Source organism: Cydia pomonella, chromosome 2, assembly GCF_033807575.1.
Source record: "Cydia pomonella isolate Wapato2018A chromosome 2, ilCydPomo1, whole genome shotgun sequence".
NCBI classification, from domain to species: domain Eukaryota; kingdom Metazoa; phylum Arthropoda; class Insecta; order Lepidoptera; family Tortricidae; genus Cydia; species Cydia pomonella.
This window is the reverse complement of record NC_084704.1, coordinates 31,440,060-31,458,853: the sequence shown is the minus strand read 5'-3', so window position 1 is coordinate 31,458,853 and position 18,794 is coordinate 31,440,060. Positions and strand designations below refer to the sequence as shown.

Here is an 18,794-nt window from a genome sequence, read left to right as displayed (position 1 = left end):
TTTATTAAATCCAATACAAGCTTTCCCTAGTAGGGTTGCCAAATACAATTTTCCTGAAAACCACTGATTCTTGACCAGATTTTTTGACATTTGGTGACTTGTGGGCTGTCTAAATATTAGACACTAGACTATCATAGATCAGATATTTATTTTAAACAGTCTCTTAATGGTAAACTCGATTGCATATTCAAATCTCAATGTAGTAAACACTTCTAGAAAAAAAAGTGCAAACAACATAAATTGTATCGGTATTGCGGTACTACAGTTTTAAATGAGTGTCATAATTCCTAAGTATATACACCGTATTTTTATTGAATTCCGGTAACTTCCGGATATCGGTAACTACGTTTAAGGAAACTAAATGGCATAGTTAATTTTCAGAAAAAAAATATCATAAAATGTAATTAAAAGTTGCACATAGCGTTGTTGTAATGCGGGCATTACATTTAACTCAACTAAACTATTGAAAACTATCAATGTAGTTTCGAACTTCGTTTGTCCGAGATAAAACTTATATTTAGTACCAAATGTATGAACTCGTACTAAACACTAATCAATATGTAAACAGGCCCTAAGTACACGCTTGTAAGGGCCTTATCAGATATTTTTTTTTTATTGATTATCTCCGAAATTGAGTTAATTAGAATACCGGTGTCTTTGAGAAAGTTACGTAATTTAAGCTCAGGTGTATCCCTAGAAATTAACGGAAAAAATACCTGGCAACTGGTAACCCTATCCCTAACAATTATTCGACCTCAATCAGGCCAGGGCCCTTAAACCCATTATTACATCGAATAAATCGGTACAAATCAACGTTCAGTCGCTTAGGAAACAATTCGATCAATCTCGACGTTCCCCAAATCGTTTACCAATTTATTGCAATTAAGGGTTTCCGATAAACAATTTTATTTAGACTGTAACATTTAAGTAATTTGCAAATACTGGTTGGCACGGTCGCGTATACTTACAGTTAGAATACAGCCACGGACATTAATTGCAAGGCCATTTAATTCAAGCTTTGTTTGTCAATACTAATGGTATGAAATGTGCTAAATTGACTCAAAAAATAATGTTCGCGACTGTACATGTGCCGCTTGTGTGGTTGTAGGTATACAGGTGCTTTCATAAAGGTGTTTGCGCCTCGTTTCGTCGGGTCACGTTTCCTGGCCGAAACTCACTAGTTTCCACACGTGATCCCGGTATAATTAATACCTACCGAGATTGCAGAGGAAATGTAAAGTTTCGTATGTGTGCGTTATCCTTTGGTTGTGTTTGTTTTGTTTCATGTATGTTAGATGATTTTGTATTGTGTAAAACACTCATGTAAAAAAATCTAGAATAATTCATTTAATGTCTTTCTTAAGCTCTACTTCCACGATTTTTTTCATATTTTGGCACAGGAGGGGGGGCACATTTTTTTTTCTTTCGGAGCGATTATATCCGAATATATTCACTTTATCAAAAAATGTTTCTTGAAAACCCCTAGTTTTGAAAGACCTTTCTAACGATACCCCACACTCTAGGGTTGAAGCGAAAAAAAAATTTCACCCACAGTTTACGTGTAGGGTAGGTACCCTAAAAAAATTAAATTTTTAGATTTTATTGTACGACTTTGTCGGCTTTATTGATTTATATATCCATGCCAAATTTCAGCTTTCTAGCACTAACGACCACGGAGCAAAGCCTCGGACAGACAGACGGACATGGCGAAACTATAAGGGTTCCTAGTTAACTACGGAACCCTAAAAACGGATCCTTCTATCTTTATTACAATGCAACTTAAGGACAGTCTGTCTTGTACTTCTGAAGATGACACCCTTTAAATTTTTAGGTGTTTTACTTTACAGATATTGACGTACCTTACTGTACCTTATTTTATTCACAGCTCGTTACAATATAACTCTAATACTTACAATACAAAGTTTGGCTCCGCAATGCTTGGCTCCTCTAACTTGCTACTCTCTTACGCCTTGTTAAAAAGTTAAAGATACTTTGTCGTCTGTTCAAGTAACACCTGCTACTAGGAAAACTTAATAAAATTGCGATTGATATGATGGAGTGAGGAACGATGAATTTATGCTGGAATATAAAGGAACAATTGTTTTTAATTTATGTTTGATTACTTATAATAATTATACCCACATAGTTAAAAAAATCAGAAATTCATGATATGTAGTAAGTATGTATCTCGAGATAGTTTGACAGTAGGTACCTAACAGTAGCAAGCCAGGAGGCTTGTGATAGCAATCCTTACAGCAGGCGTCCTCTGTGTGCTCGTTAATTAAAATAGTTGAAAGTCGAGGGTAAATTGATTTTAGGAATTCATTTACTTGTTATTTTAATAGTTTGATTGATTGTTTTATTCTCTACTATTATTCGATAAAAAAAGAAACAATTAGTTTTAAATACATTAGTATCCTCTATATGTAGATCTTATTTCTATGCTATTTTCATGGCTAAGTCGATAAAAAGATTCTGAAAAGTAGAAGATACGCCTCTCATACTAATTGGTTTCAAAAAATCGAATCCGTGGCATATTTGAGAGGACGAGGAAAAGGATCTCATTTTATTCACAACTAACCGATGTTTCTTGTCGAACTAACCTCGATGACGGGGTGTCGTCAAGTTTCTCATTTTTTCTCAAAAATTAAAACGTTCCACGTTCTTTTGTGAGCGAATTTTTTACTAAAAAAGGTTTTTAACGAGGGCTCTAAGTTCCATGACGGAGCAAGTTCTGTAGGCACTTTCGCAAAGATTGTTTTTGACTCAAATTAAAAAGTTTGCTACAGACGTCTCTAGAAACGCCGTTGTGTCAATTATGTGAGTTGTATTGTAGTTTCACGAGTAGTTTACCGCGGCAATGTATAGCAAATATACCTGTATAGTTAAAGCAGGGAAGAATAATGTTACGTCTTATAAAAATAAGTTAATTTGCCTGAAACTAATGCTACGAAGTAGGAATGTACTAAATACTTAACTACCGTCTATTTGGCTTGTCTAATGACCATCAAGCAAAAACCCTGACTAAAGTAACATTAAGCACACATAGCATATTCCTTCAACACACGGTCGACACATTGACTATTGTCAATGTGGCCGGGGTGCAGCCAGGCAGGCACAGTACGCAAAATGAATGTCACCTTGGGAACAGCAAAGCAGGACCTCAACAAAGTAAGCGCCACATGAGCTGAGAGCTTTTTTAACCTCTCACCAGCGGACCTAAGAAGCTTCTCTCTCTCCCTAAAAGCTTCAGGTAGCTGCGGGGAAAATTGGAGATCCCAAAAGATTGAAATTTTGGGTAGACAACTCCTTGAGACCAGGGAGTAAGGTACCAAACGAAGAGAAGGAAGGTTGAGAAATGGCGCTTAAATTCTCAATTCATTCTCAATTCACTTAAATTCTATTTAAGTCTCTACCACTCAGTACCAATACGAGAACAATCCTAAAATTTCGAAAGTATGCAGAATTCTCTACAAATATTTTAAGTTAAAACCTAGTTCCTCAAATAGTAAAATACGGTCTAACATTCTGTATATAAGTTACTTGGTTAGTACTGTTAATAGGTATATTTTTTAATACTTTTATTAAAGTTAGTAAACACTCTCCGTCACAGCTCAGTCACGTAGCGCGCGGCTTAACTTACATACCGCCGAAGTGTGGAAAGTTTGAAACCAATTCCGTATAATTGGTTTAAGTAATTCTTTTTTTCAATAAACGTTGCAAATGAACACTTCATTAGTTTTATTTTTTATAAATGAAACCCAAAGAAGCATGTTTTCATTGATAAGTAACAATAATAACACATTGGCGGGCATCTTGGCATCCTTCGTCAATGCGCGGGTTTTGTTTTATTTTTTAGTTTTTATTGCTTCTACGATTGCAGACGTTGAAACAAAATTGCTATTGTACCAAAATGAAGAGCAGAATAGTGTTGCTTGTACTAATTTACTTCTGTCATAGGTGCTATTTTTATTTTTATTTAATTCATTAGCCCTTAATTGTATGTGTACATGTGTTTTTACATACCTACTTTTAATAACCGTACTAACTAACAGTTTATTATAATATTCACTCTATCTATACAGACATAACTCAATAACAAATTGTCTAAGTAGACAGCAGCAACAATTTTGAGCCATTGAGTGAGTTAATTTCTACCGGCAGTGTATTAAGACTGGGTCGACCGACCAGTGGATTTCTGTATACTTAAATCAGTATTTTTTAAATATTGATATCCTTGTGATTCCCCAACTTTTAGTCTTTGTCACAGAGTTTGACTTTATCACCTAAACGGAAAAATGTGGCCGCCATTTGCCGTTTAGTTGATAAAGCGAAAAATAAGCAATACAAAACTATGTGACATATACCAAAAGTTGGGGAATCAGTAGAACAATATTAATATACTGATTTATACAGAAATTAATTGGTTTATTAGAAAACACAATTCCCTAATGTGGGCGCCACTAGACGGTCGACTCACGGACGGTTGTCTGTAAAGTCGGTTTACGGAAGATAATTTTGCGTGATAACGTCATAAGAAAACATTGATGAAAAATTGCATACTTTTATTTATGAATTGAATTGAATTATTATCACTGAATAATCATTATTTTATATAATACAAAGAAGAAGTTACCATGGATATCTGTCCACAACGTGGTCGTAACGTACCATGGAGATCTGTCCACAACTTGACACTTTTTCGTGCATGCTACCGGTGTTCATCAATTTATAAGACGTTATCACGTCAAAAAAATTATAATATCTTTATTTTCAGGCAACTATTTACCCATAGATAATTACCTGAAAACTAGCATAAATATTATCATAAAATATATCTTTAAACTAATACACATACAATTATGGCTGCGATGCATAGTACCTAGATATCTTAATTGATTTGTTCCGGAGCTATGATGCCAAGCAAACATTGGAGGTGAAAACAACATGTTAAAATATAACAGTTTTGTATAATATATAAAATACATAAAACACACTTAAAGGAATTTTTATTTAGAAACGTTTTGTAAATAAAGACCTTTCATATGACACCTAATTAATCCAAATTAGTTAAATAATTTTTGAATTACTCGACAACATTATAGTTGATAGGACATTTATTTATACCGGGTGTGGCCTTTAACAGGAGCAATACACTAAACTGTAGACTGTACTGCTCAAACTGACAACATTTGTTCATATACTTTTAAAACACTTTGTGTTTTGATTTTTGGTACACTTTAAAGTTTATTCTAAGACGCAATATATTGCGAATTTTGTTTTTGCGAATGTATTGCGAATTTTGTTGACGCTTTCATCAGTAAAAAAAATGGTTGGTATCAAATTAACGCTAATTTGTATACAAAGAGAAAATCTAAAGACATCATTTCTAAACGTTTTGAACAAACGTTTTATCGTTTGATGAGTACAACCCATGTTTTAATTATTTGCTTGTGTCACAGGAGACACCTGGTATATGGAGTGAGCACTCTAAGCTTACTTATTATGCTAGCGGCTTGGCCTCTCCACTATTTATAAATCGCACGCCTTACGGCCCGATTCGAATAATGATTAAGACACGTTTAAGATCTTGAAAAGATCTTTAAAAGATCGATAGCTAAACGGCACGTTAAAATTGGCGTTTATATCGATTCCGCTGTGATCCCAACAAGATCTATATACGATATTTTTAACGTCAAAGTCTGTCAATTATACGACATACAAACGATATCTAAACTAGAACTTATCGTTATCGTATCTCATTCTTCGAACGGGCCGTTAGGCTAAGTTTACACGGCGTTAATATGGTTTTTTTTTTGTATACCGTAGTGACAACAAAACTTGTACGTCAACTTTCAAAATCGTTCACACCTACATAGCCATGCTGGAAAACCGTCTAGCCGTGTGAACGATTTTGTAAAATTAACGCCGTGTGAACCTAGCCTTACTGCTACCAGTTATTATCCGATACTACATGTGAACTGCTCCTTAAGATAAGTATGTAATTGTATTACCACGTCGGCTGAACAAGCGCTCAAGTCTAGTGTTATCAGGCGCCACGAAATGGCTGGAACATTAGATAGCAAGTCCTACGGCAGCAATCAGCCGGGAATTGATTCGGGATACGAGGAACTTAGCGATTCGATTGATTTGGGGTGCCGGGAAAATGCCAACGCGGTTGTAGCATTTTGTTGATGTACAGCCATTTCGATCTTAGCTTTGAGTATTATACAGTGTGTATTTTTGATATAAACGCAAACGTAAACTAGACGTAGGTTTTAGTGCTATAAAACAATGCTGAAAGATTTTTCTAATTTAGTCTCAACAGAGCATAATTATTTTTGAATTTTTTTCGTGCAGCAATGTATTTCGTACGTCATAGGCACTTGTGAGAGTTGTGACGTCGCGTCATTAAACGCGACGTTTTGAGTTAAAACAAAGTAGTGATACATTGCTTGCTGAATTATTTTATATGGAAAAATGAAAGTCGTCTGTTTTTATAAAACCTGTGAAAGTGTATTCATTAAAGTCTAAACTAACTACCCTTTGGTTATGCGGTCGTATCGAAAATACACGCTGTATTTGGTATGCTTAAAACCGAGATTATTTTGTATACGAAGAATTTAGATTTGTCGTTCAATTAAAACATTCCGACCGATCTGGCCTATTGGGCGGTGGCCCTGCCTGTGAGGCCGATGATCCCGGGTTCGAGTCCCGGTAAGGGCATTTATTTGTATTATGGATATTTGTTCCTGAGTCTTGGGTGTTTTCTATGTGTATAAGTATGTATTTATTTATACATATACTTATGTAAATCGTCGCCTAGTACCCATAGTACTAGCTTAGTTTGCGGCTAGGTCGATCTGTGTCCCCAAATATTTATAATTATTTATATTCAACGCTGAGCTACGGTCGTAGCGCTACGTCGTAGCCAATAACATGAATTTCCCCGGTATGTAACGAAAATGATTCGTAGAGGCAACGTGTCATGATTATAGTTGTGCCGTTCTCGATAATATTCTCCGTTTTGTATGGGGAATGTTCTCGTGCGAGAAATTTCCCCCATAGTAAACTGAGAACGTTCTCAAGAACGGCACAACTATATTCATGCTTAACGCTGAATGGGTTAAAACAGACGTGTATTTGGAATCTGACGTACTGAAAGATAGTACCTGAATTCATAGAATATCTTCTTTTTTATTCCTAAAATTCTACCTTAGTGGGGCAAGGGCGTAAAAGGTTGTACGGGACTGTGTTTCACGATCGCCACAATAAAAAGTCGAGGGCAGAGGGTATTCATGATTATTATATCCGGGTAGACCCGTGTCTTTCTTCGGGGTTAACTAGAAAACCGATAAAGTGAGATATTTTTGTCCTACTTACACATACTTATACATAACTACAAGAGAGCAAGACAGAAATAACTGGCACTTCAAAAATCAGGACATTTCGTGTAAGCTGAGGAAAGTGAATTCGCCGAGCCGTCAGGCTGCGACACGCGATCGCGTGCCGCTCCCGGCCATTTCACACGCAAATGTCCCTACAAAAAAGAAAACTACTTACTTACTTACTGTAACTGGCATAAAAATCGGGTAATGAGGGGCGTTATTACTAAAAATATCGAGACTCAGCCTTGACTGGGCGTACGAACTTTAAAGGAGCAAATTATTATTTATTACTTCGCCGCTCCGCAAGCGCGTTGTAGATAAGTATCTCTAAATTGTTAATTCCGTTAGGCTGTAGTTTGGTTATGGCCTTGCCACGTATTTTTGTGAGTTTATTTGTGTAGTTTTGAGAATTAACCACTTGCCGGTTATTATAATGAACCCCATTCTTTATTGCTCACCAAAATAACAAAGAAAACAACATGCTACGAAAAGTCGTTACGTTACGTTACGTGACTATTTATATTATATAATAATAATAATAATAATAAGCCCCCAGGGCAGCTTGTGGCGAGCTGAATGGGAAGTGACGTCCCTTGGGTCCCATGCCCCCGAGAGTCGGACAGGCCCCTCTCTCCGGCTTGCCTTGATTGGCCGGCTGGAGTGAACACTGAGCAGGGGCCGCAGGACTCTCACCTCTGGCTTGCCTTTACCGGCCGTCCAGAGTGGGGTGTCAGAGCTATATGCTCGCAGGGTGGAAGTGAAATATGCATAAGACGCGAGTTGGCACAGTGGCTGCTGACAGCCACTGGGTAGAAAGCGGCGCACACCTCTCAACACCCTGAGCCGCTCACGCAATGTTGTCCCCTTGTCGCTCTGTGCGAGCGGCCGTTTTCGGGGACCCATACTGTGAGTTGGCGAGTCACCACCTGTCCATTTTTTCGTGTTTTTATAACATATGATCAGGGCAGGTGCCACAGTCACCTCCATACTCTCTGTTACCAGTCCACTAGCAACTCAACCCAATAGCCCGGTTTCTTTTTGTACCTTTTCCTTATAATAGTCTTACACTAACCGGGGCTTGTCCTTGGGTGTACTGCTATAGTGTGAACAGGGATAATCGTCGGTTGGTGTCACATTACTTTTAGAGTAAATTGTCTTACTACAAGGGGCCTCTACGTGTTGGCTTCGGCCCCACGCACGCCTTCAAAATGCCCGGGACCCCATGGCCCCGAGAATTTGTAAGAGACATACAAATAATAATAATAAAATACTTTATTGTGCACTACAAAGAAATATACATGTTACAAACAAAAAAAAAGGACATAAGTAAGTAGGTAACAACAGGCGGACTTATCGCTAAAAAGCGATAATTTCGATTAGCGTTTTCTGTCAACGATTGTCATCTTGGCTAGCTCCTCAGATAACTCTAAGAATAAGTAGGCTTAAAACAAAAAATGTCAGTCAATCAATAGATTCAGAGGCAAGTCACTATAGTGTTATGGGCATGAATAGTTGTGCCATTGATATCATTTTCGTACCTATTGTATTCAATTTATTTATTACCTTAAGGTAAAAATCATGCTCATTGATAACTGACTTGACTTTCGCTCGGGAGCGATACACTTTAGGTAACAAATCTGCTGGGTTTCGTGCATATAAGCACCTAGTGATAGGCACTTATCAAAGTTGGACACGTAAAACTATCGATTAAACATTCAAGTGTTTCTGTAGACAAGTTTCTAAAGCGAAACTCTGGCTAAAATTTTCATTTTCATTCGTTAATTTTGTTCAAAAACTTACGGCAAAGTTTGTGTGCGACCTACAATTTAACAAGCTCAGTTTTGTCGATAATCTCGTTGAAAAGGGGTGTTGCTGGCGCTGTACCATGCAGTATGTATTGTTAGACTGCTACTGAATATTTGATAAAAGTGAAAGAGTAATACTCTGGTGTTGACTACACACCTGCACGAGAACGTGAACAGTAAATATAATTTCCCATATTTTATAGCTTTTTTCAAACGGGAAGGGTACATTTGTTTTTTTTTCATTCCATGCCATGGTCGTTTCAGACCAATCCTTTTTTAACAAAAATAACTTGAATCCCAATAGGACAAAAATACCTATCTTCGTAGCTTACAATATCTGATTATAATAGACACAGATCATTAAAATATAATTATATCATTACCCAAATTTTATATTAAAGGCAAAAATTGAAAAATTACGCTTCCGGCAGGACTTGAACCTGCAACCTCCGCAATTCGTGCGTTGCTCTTAACCAATTGAGCTACGGAAGCCCACCAGAACCTCGCAAATCTTTTGGAGGTTGCAGGTTGCAAGTCCTGCCGGAAGCGTAACTTTATCAATTTTTTCCTTTAATATAAAATTTTGAGTATCGCTCGCAGATGTAACTGCTCATCAAAAATTTATACATTATTATGGTGTAAAACGGAACTTAAGTGCAATAAAGTTTTACTCTGCTTATAAACGAATCGATTCCGCTACTATCAAATCGTTTCAGTCGCATCCAATTGTGAAGGTATGTTTACTTAAAAATATAAATCATCACCAGTAAGAATGGATTATATGGCTTTTGCAAATTTAATCAAGAATCGTAAAAGATCGTCTCTATTAATTTACATTGTCACAACCCTATAATTTCTTTTTGACACGTGTCAGCCTACTCCTCAAGTTTGAAAAAGACCTAGCATACGTTTACTCAATTTGTAACTCACAGTGTGTGTTTCACAGTAAGCGCATAAGTTACGCTTTTTGACGAGACTTTAGCGTCGTCCCTTGAGTTTATGGTTACCCACGTCAACGCTGCAACAGTAATGCTGCTGCAGACGCCGTCTGAATATACCCGAGAATAGAGAGAGAGATTAAAAGTATAGAAAATTGTCGCTTTTGAAAGCTTCCTATAATATTTATTTGTGTAATAATGTCCTATAATATTTATTTATTTATTTATTTATTTACATTTATCAAGGCCAAAACAAATAATTATAACGCGACGCGACGCAACCCGTCGCGACGCGTGTTATGCAACGTCGCGTCGGATGTTCATAGTGGGATTCTGGTCATAGAAAATAATACAATTTGATTCGACTCGACATGCGTCGCGTCGGTTTGCCACGCGTCGCGTTTGAATAATGTGAATGTGCTTCGGCCTTTTTGATCAAATCTAAACCATAAATGATATATACAGAGTTATTACAATTCAAAACTAGCTTAAATCTAAAATAGGCCCTTGAGGCATTGTACCAAGGATGCTGGCAGCATTTCCTCGTTGTATCGCAATGCTGATATGTTGTGCGAGGAAGCCGCCAGCTCTTCGGTCACCAGTTACAACAACCAAACGCTTGGCGATTGCTGCAAAAAACCTAGAGTTTCAACGCCAAATGGTACAAAATAATACTCTCGACCGAGCCTCTTAAATTTTACTTAACTACGAACTGCTTAACCATAAATTGTATGTATACAATGTAAAGATTGTATCAATTTTGAAAATAATTATCGTGAAAAATTGGTTTTCTCTAATGACAACTCGTACGCAGAATTGTCAAGTCTGTAACAAGTTTAAAAGGACTCAAGCTTTGACCTAATAATTCACCTAACGTAAAAATTCTTATAATTATAACTATCTGAAGCTGTTTTGAGCTTGAGCTTGTTATGCCTGCTCACAAAATACTAGGTCGAAGTTATCGATAAACTTAAGTAGAGCACCGTGCACCGTCATACTTGCCACTTGCTCCAACTATTTATGTATAACAGTGACCGTATTCTGGAGGTCGATTCTGAAGGTACGAGATTACATCCTGTAGAATGAAATAGTGACAACAGCGAGCACCGCTTAAAAATAATATAAATTAAAACAGAAGCGACAAATCCGGGGAATTTCTCGATGTAAAATAAATAACGTGCTGGCCTGTTAGAAATAAGCTACTGGCGATCCGACGGCGTTGCTCGTAAAGCCGATCGTGCGATGGACGTTGTAAAAATATCGTAAACTTGGATAACTTTAATAACGATACGGTACAATGTAAAATTTAAATTTGATTATTCCACAACTTGCTGTAAAATCGGCACTCTGTTCCTTTGTTCTGATCTGGCTGATTTACATGCAACATTGAAACGCAAAGGGTAGTTCAATACGATGTGCTCTTTTGCTTGCGCGACCCAAATATTAAGGCAATACTTACAATACTTTTGGAGCATTCCACAAAAAGGTCTAATTTGTCGAGGATGTGACGCGTATGGCAGCTACCTGAATAACCTGTAGAAACCTGTATTATATACCATTGAATTTAAAGCTATTATCAAACATTATCATGCTGCTTATCGTTATCAGAAGTGTTTAAAATAGCGTTACGTACCCGACACTCATCTGGAATTCTCCTTTTATTAATTATTGAACACATGGGAAACTTTGAAATCTTGGAAACGAAAATAAATGTTCCCATCGTTTTCTATGAAACAACAATCTTTGCGGTTTCAATGAGGCTCTGTAAGTAAGCAAAAGTTTAGTATAAACCTACATATTCAGCTTACAGGGTACTGTCGGTTATAAAAACATCTAGAGCAGGGATTCCTTACCTTTTATGCGTTGAAGCCATTTGCTGACAAAAATTTTTTGGGACATTTACTGTGCCTTTACGCCATAATTATACGTATCTTTTAAACACACAGCATTGACACCCTGTACTTTTGATATTGTATTTATTCCTATTTGTTATTTAGCTCCACTTTTCAACTACCATAATTATAGGTACTACTACCTAACTTCCAAGAATCGAAAAAAAAAAATATTATGGAAAGTTATTAGTTATGTATGTAGTTGACTGTCACAAGTCACAACTATCATGTTGTAACAATTAAATATAGTTCATATATAAAAAAAACCTGACAAGTGCGAGTCGTACTCACGTTCTGAGGGTTCCGCACAACGCGCAATTTTTAATGTTTCTTTTTTTGGAAATGAAACGTCTTATCTTGAAAACCCGAAAGTGTCGGAGTCGGATCATAGAACAGAAAGTGTTATAGCGCGGTGGCTTATATCTTTACAACTATAACAGCTATAGTGTCTAGATTTTATATCGATGTTTAGGAAAGAAGCTATTACTTGAAATGAAATGTACCGTTGACAGAGATGGCGCTGATATCAGTCCATGGACGTATTTAGAAAAAAGTGGTGTCATTTGATAGCTTACTTAATTAACAATAGATTACGGGGGATTGTAACAAGCTGTAAAAAAATTACATTTGCGATTTTATTGAGATATTTTACGATTGCGCTTGTTTAAGGCTATTGTGTGCAAAAAATAATGTACAAAACTGATGCAAAGAAGCTGGGATAGCAGGATCAAATACAGAACAATAGCACAACTGCATAAAAGCGAAGGCCGAAGACAGAGCTGAATGAATGTAGTGCTCAAACACAGAACAATAGCACAAGTACCTAATCAATCGAAAGTACAGTACAAGTATATACGTTAGGAAATTTTAACACAATCTGTAATTGCATAATAATAAATGAATAACATAAACCTTTGAATCAGAGATGTAATAGCGAGCTCTCCAGTGAAAATCATTTTACACGCCAAGATTTTGATTAAAACAATTGTCAAGCAAATTGTAAAGCTCTCTCGCGCTCGCTCAAGCTGCGGGAATGGAAAGAGATGGAACAAGAAATGATTAGAACAGGGCTGATATTGCCATCGCTTATTAAAGCAAGCGAGTCGAGCGTTCAGATTAACCATTGTTTAATGTACATTGTTTCATAGAATTATTATTTTATTTGTTATTGATGGTTGAGAAAATATAATTTTGAACGAACACTCGGTATGAACAACGGCTCTGTGGTAAAGAAAAATATATCATGAGGAAAGCTGTATTCACCTGGGAAGAAATTTAATTATTCTTAGAGGTGTGTGTAAAGTAATCCCAATTCGCTTTGGGGCTAGCGTGGCGTGGGACTGTAACACACACCCTGTTTTAACCTCGTTAGGCCCGTTGTGTATTACAGAAGTTGGTACCTATACTCCGTTTCAATCGTATTGGAACCTTTCAGAACCCCAAATAAATTTTTATTCTGTTCCATTGCTTTCTCAAAAAAAGGTAATTCATCCCAATTTACTAAACAACAAGATTCAAATAAAAAATAAATAGTTTATGCATTTCACAAATCAATGCAAAGGTTGACCGCGGTATCGTGGTTCAACTTGGCAACGCGGCGAGCGTGTTGGGATCTTTTGCATCTGGAGGGAAACGGGGCGAATGTTGTGAATAGTTTTTGTGTTTGATAGTTTTTAATTGAGGTTAAGATTTTCGTAAGTAGATTTTAAGATGTTCATTTTGTATTTTAAATTAAAAATAGAAATATTTTGTATGGTTGGCGTTACGAGGGTAACGGGTCGTTTCCAGCATAGAAAAAATACAAGCAGTTTCCAGCATTGAGAAGTATATATAAAGGAAAAACGGTGACAAATCAATCGATATGTTTATTTGTGACAACCTAAAGCAATACACAACAAAGTTACGAGGAACGAAAGAGCTCGCGACTAAAAATAAAGAAAAATCTAAAAATATAAAGAACATGTTTTACGGCAATTCTAAGTACTTCGTTTCCTAGCGTTTTGTGTCCGATGATAATAACAAAGCTAGCACGAGAAATTAATTACGACAAGATTGTTCAATAAACAAGCAAAACGGGGTCTCATTGTCATGGTCAGTTGTTTGTTTAACCTCATTTTATTAAACAATTATTAATCCTTATTCAGAACGTAAAACGTCTCGTAAAATAATTGATTGCAATTTAAATATTCTATTGTCTGAATTGAATGAGGCGAAAATTAATACTTTTTATAAGAACCGGAATTTGGGTTTGTTAAGTTCATTCAGTTAGATTCTTCAGCATTTCAAGCAATTAATTACACGAATCTGAAATGGAATCATAACAAAAGACCAACAAATGTAACAACAAATAAACCTTGGTCACCCTATGCGCGTTCATATTTTACTTACTCGTACAATACAGTATGTGTCAAAATTCATGGTGATCATGATTATTAAACTGATGAGTTTTTGTATTACTGTGCCGGTAAAATACAGTTTAAAATTCAGTACCCCTAGTGTAAATAAATTCGATTTCGAAACGTGACGTACGCGTTTGCGTTTAGTCTCATTTTGTATTGGATTTAGAAAGAGCGCGCTAAGCGGGACGTTTTGGAAACTCAAAATCCTATACAAAATGGGACTTAACGCAAACGCGTTCGTCACGTTATGATGTCAATCAAATTTACACTAGGGGTACAGAATTCAAGTGAAGCGTAACCTAAATAATTGCGTCCACGGAGAAAACATTCTGCTGTCTTCAGAATGACACTGGTAACACAGCTATGTCATACCTTCGAATACAAAATGAGTATATATATTTTTTTTTAATTTATTGAATAAACAAACAATTTACAGTCTAGAATTTAATACAAGACCCATCGTAGGCAAAACCTTGAGGAGGTTTGTGTGCCGATGGGGAGTTCAGAGAACAATACATATATTAATGTCTTATGTCTAATTTAAAAAAAAAATATAACTATAACTATAACTATAAATATAACTATATCTAACTTATATCTCACTCTAGAATCCGTCTAATCTAACTCTGCATAGATTTTGAAAAACGTGGTGACAAAATGTGGAATATGCCAAACAGAGAGAGAACGCATTTACCCGATGTCCGCTTTTAACCCTGTTGACTTAATTACTTAAAAAAAACTCCCATTACTTTTACCGAGTGTTTGATAGAGCAACTAGTGGAAATACGCTTTGATCCGAGTTCTTGGTACTTACAGTAAAAATTGTAGTTCTTCCACAATGAAAAGGCTATTAGGAGATGGCATTTCAGTGAAAAACGATCGTGATATTGGTAGATAGGTATTTTAGAATAGGTGATTTTAGATACACAATAAATGCTTATAATTTTTTTCCGAAAAGGTAATTATTCTACTCTATTAATGAAGTTTCTTTATCTCCAAAATTATTTGATGAAAAATTACTTATTATTAATGTTGTTAACCTAATAAATAGTTAAGAGAGCCAAATAAATACTCTTACATTATTCATATTAAAGTTAAAAAAAATTACCCAGAATTTTCGAACTTTAAGTTCGCTGGACGGCCGCTTCTTACAAACGTAGTCCCTGGATATTGACTGATTATAGAAAATATTTTTATACAATTTACTGTACAACGTTCTTACTAGGAACCCGAAAGATTTTAACAGTGTAAGTACCTATTACTAATCATATACTGTTTGAATGAAGTACGTAAACTCGAAAATCTGAACGCTTTATATCTTAACATCACCCAAACGCCAAGATCCCGGACGCACAAGCCGCAAGGGTGCTAATGTAAATTTTACTCGAAAGAGTAAAGGTTACTTTGACACCGTCCGCCATAACACCTATAGTTGTCTCTGGCGCTGTGGGCACGACTAGTAACGACGACTTTAGGTGTTTTTCGCGTTCAAAAGGTTAAATACTTAATATAATCTCATGTTCTCACTCACAACATGCCCTTCATATTTTGCTGTATTACTTTGGCGTTATTCATAAACGCGTTACTGGCCTGAATTAGCTACGAATCGTTTGTCTTTATCTGTAATTTTGACTTATGTATTTATAAGAAAGGGATAAAACGTAATTTAACTAAATCAGGCCTGTAAAGTTTTATGAATAAGGGGGCTTGTGCGTAAATTATTATTTCACGCAAAAATTCCAAGAGCAGTATGTTTAGGTAAGTAGACATAACAGATGTAACACCAAGGGGTTATGATTTCAGTGCGCTAAGTGTGCGCACCCAAGCAGCTTTGAGTACTTGAGTAGTCTGGGCGACTAAGCACGGAACATCACTTAACATAGGATATCCTTGTCACTCACGGTTTTTATGAAGGAGACAGGGTACTCTAGATGTTGGTTATACTTTTGTGTTCGAAGATACTACGCACAATGATTATGGATAATATATGAATGCGAAGATCATTTTTCTACCATGTGACATAACATAGTTAGAGTCTATGCAGAAAGAGAAGAGTAGTGGAAAGTATGGGGCCCAATTCATTCCACGACTCTAATCTTTCTGAACAGACTCTATAATTAGTATATGTATGTATATAAAAGACTGATGTGTAATTAAATTAAATATTCCTACTGGAATCCTAAAATGAGTCTTGTGTCCGATGATAATAACAAAGCTAGCACGAGAAATTAATTACGACAAGATTGTTCAATAAACAAGCAAAACGGGGTCTCATTGTCATGGTCAGTTGTTTGTTTAACCTCATTTTATTAAACAATTATTAATCCTTATTCAGAACGTAAAACGTCTCGTAAAATAATTGATTGCAATTTAAATATTCTATTGTCTGAATTGAATGAGGCGAAAATTAATACTTTTTATAAGAACCGGAATTTGGGTTTGTTAAGTTCATTCAGTTAGATTCTTCAGCATTTCAAGCAATTAATTACACGAATCTGAAATGGAATCATAACAAAAGACCAACAAATGTAACAACAAATAAACCTTGGTCACCCTATGCGCGTTCATATTTTACTTACTCGTACAATACAGTATGTGTCAAAATTCATGGTGATCATGATTATTAAACTGATGAGTTTTTGTATTACTGTGCCGGTAAAATACAGTTTAAAATTCAGTACCCCTAGTGTAAATAAATTCGATTTCGAAACGTGACGTACGCGTTTGCGTTTAGTCTCATTTTGTATTGGATTTAGAAAGAGCGCGCTAAGCGGGACGTTTTGGAAACTCAAAATCCTATACAAAATGGGACTTAACGCAAACGCGTTCGTCACGTTATGATGTCAATCAAATTTACACTAGGGGTACAGAATTCAAGTGAAGCGTAACCTAAATAATTGCGTCCACGGAGAAAACATTCTGCTGTCTTCAGAATGACACTGGTAACACAGCTATGTCATACCTTCGAATACAAAATGAGTATATATATTTTTTTTTAATTTATTGAATAAACAAACAATTTACAGTCTAGAATTTAATACAAGACCCATCGTAGGCAAAACCTTGAGGAGGTTTGTGTGCCGATGGGGAGTTCAGAGAACAATACATATATTAATGTCTTATGTCTAATTTAAAAAAAAAATATAACTATAACTATAACTATAAATATAACTATATCTAACTTATATCTCACTCTAGAATCCGTCTAATCTAACTCTGCATAGATTTTGAAAAACGTGGTGACAAAATGTGGAATATGCCAAACAGAGAGAGAACGCATTTACCCGATGTCCGCTTTTAACCCTGTTGACTTAATTACTTAAAAAAAACTCCCATTACTTTTACCGAGTGTTTGATAGAGCAACTAGTGGAAATACGCTTTGATCCGAGTTCTTGGTACTTACAGTAAAAATTGTAGTTCTTCCACAATGAAAAGGCTATTAGGAGATGGCATTTCAGTGAAAAACGATCGTGATATTGGTAGATAGGTATTTTAGAATAGGTGATTTTAGATACACAATAAATGCTTATAATTTTTTTCCGAAAAGGTAATTATTCTACTCTATTAATGAAGTTTCTTTATCTCCAAAATTATTTGATGAAAAATTACTTATTATTAATGTTGTTAACCTAATAAATAGTTAAGAGAGCCAAATAAATACTCTTACATTATTCATATTAAAGTTAAAAAAAATTACCCAGAATTTTCGAACTTTAAGTTCGCTGGACGGCCGCTTCTTACAAACGTAGTCCCTGGATATTGACTGATTATAGAAAATATTTTTATACAATTTACTGTACAACGTTCTTACTAGGAACCCGAAAGATTTTAACAGTGTAAGTACCTATTACTAATCATATACTGTTTGAATGAAGTACGTAAACTCGAAAATCTGAACGCTTTATATCTTAACATCACCCAAACGCCAAGATCCCGGACGCACAAGCCGCAAGGGTGCTAATGTAAATTTTACTCGAAAGAGTAAAGGTTACTTTGACACCGTCCGCCATAACACCTATAGTTGTCTCTGGCGCTGTGGGCACGACTAGTAACGACGACTTTAGGTGTTTTTCGCGTTCAAAAGGTTAAATACTTAATATAATCTCATGTTCTCACTCACAACATGCCCTTCATATTTTGCTGTATTACTTTGGCGTTATTCATAAACGCGTTACTGGCCTGAATTAGCTACGAATCGTTTGTCTTTATCTGTAATTTTGACTTATGTATTTATAAGAAAGGGATAAAACGTAATTTAACTAAATCAGGCCTGTAAAGTTTTATGAATAAGGGGGCTTGTGCGTAAATTATTATTTCACGCAAAAATTCCAAGAGCAGTATGTTTAGGTAAGTAGACATAACAGATGTAAC

At 35.8% G+C, this 18,794-nt stretch overlaps 1 protein-coding gene and 1 non-coding gene across 2 annotated transcripts in view; one reads left to right on the top strand and one right to left on the bottom strand.

Annotated features, from left to right (window-relative positions):
• Positions 1 to 18,794, top strand: part of LOC133515356 (uncharacterized) — a 131,055-nt gene that overhangs the window by 80,272 nt on the left and 31,989 nt on the right. The gene's annotated exons all lie outside the window — the stretch shown is intronic.
• Trnaf-gaa (transfer RNA phenylalanine (anticodon GAA)) lies at positions 9,613 to 9,685 on the bottom strand. Its single transcript has one exon. It is a non-coding gene; the product is annotated as a tRNA-Phe (tRNA).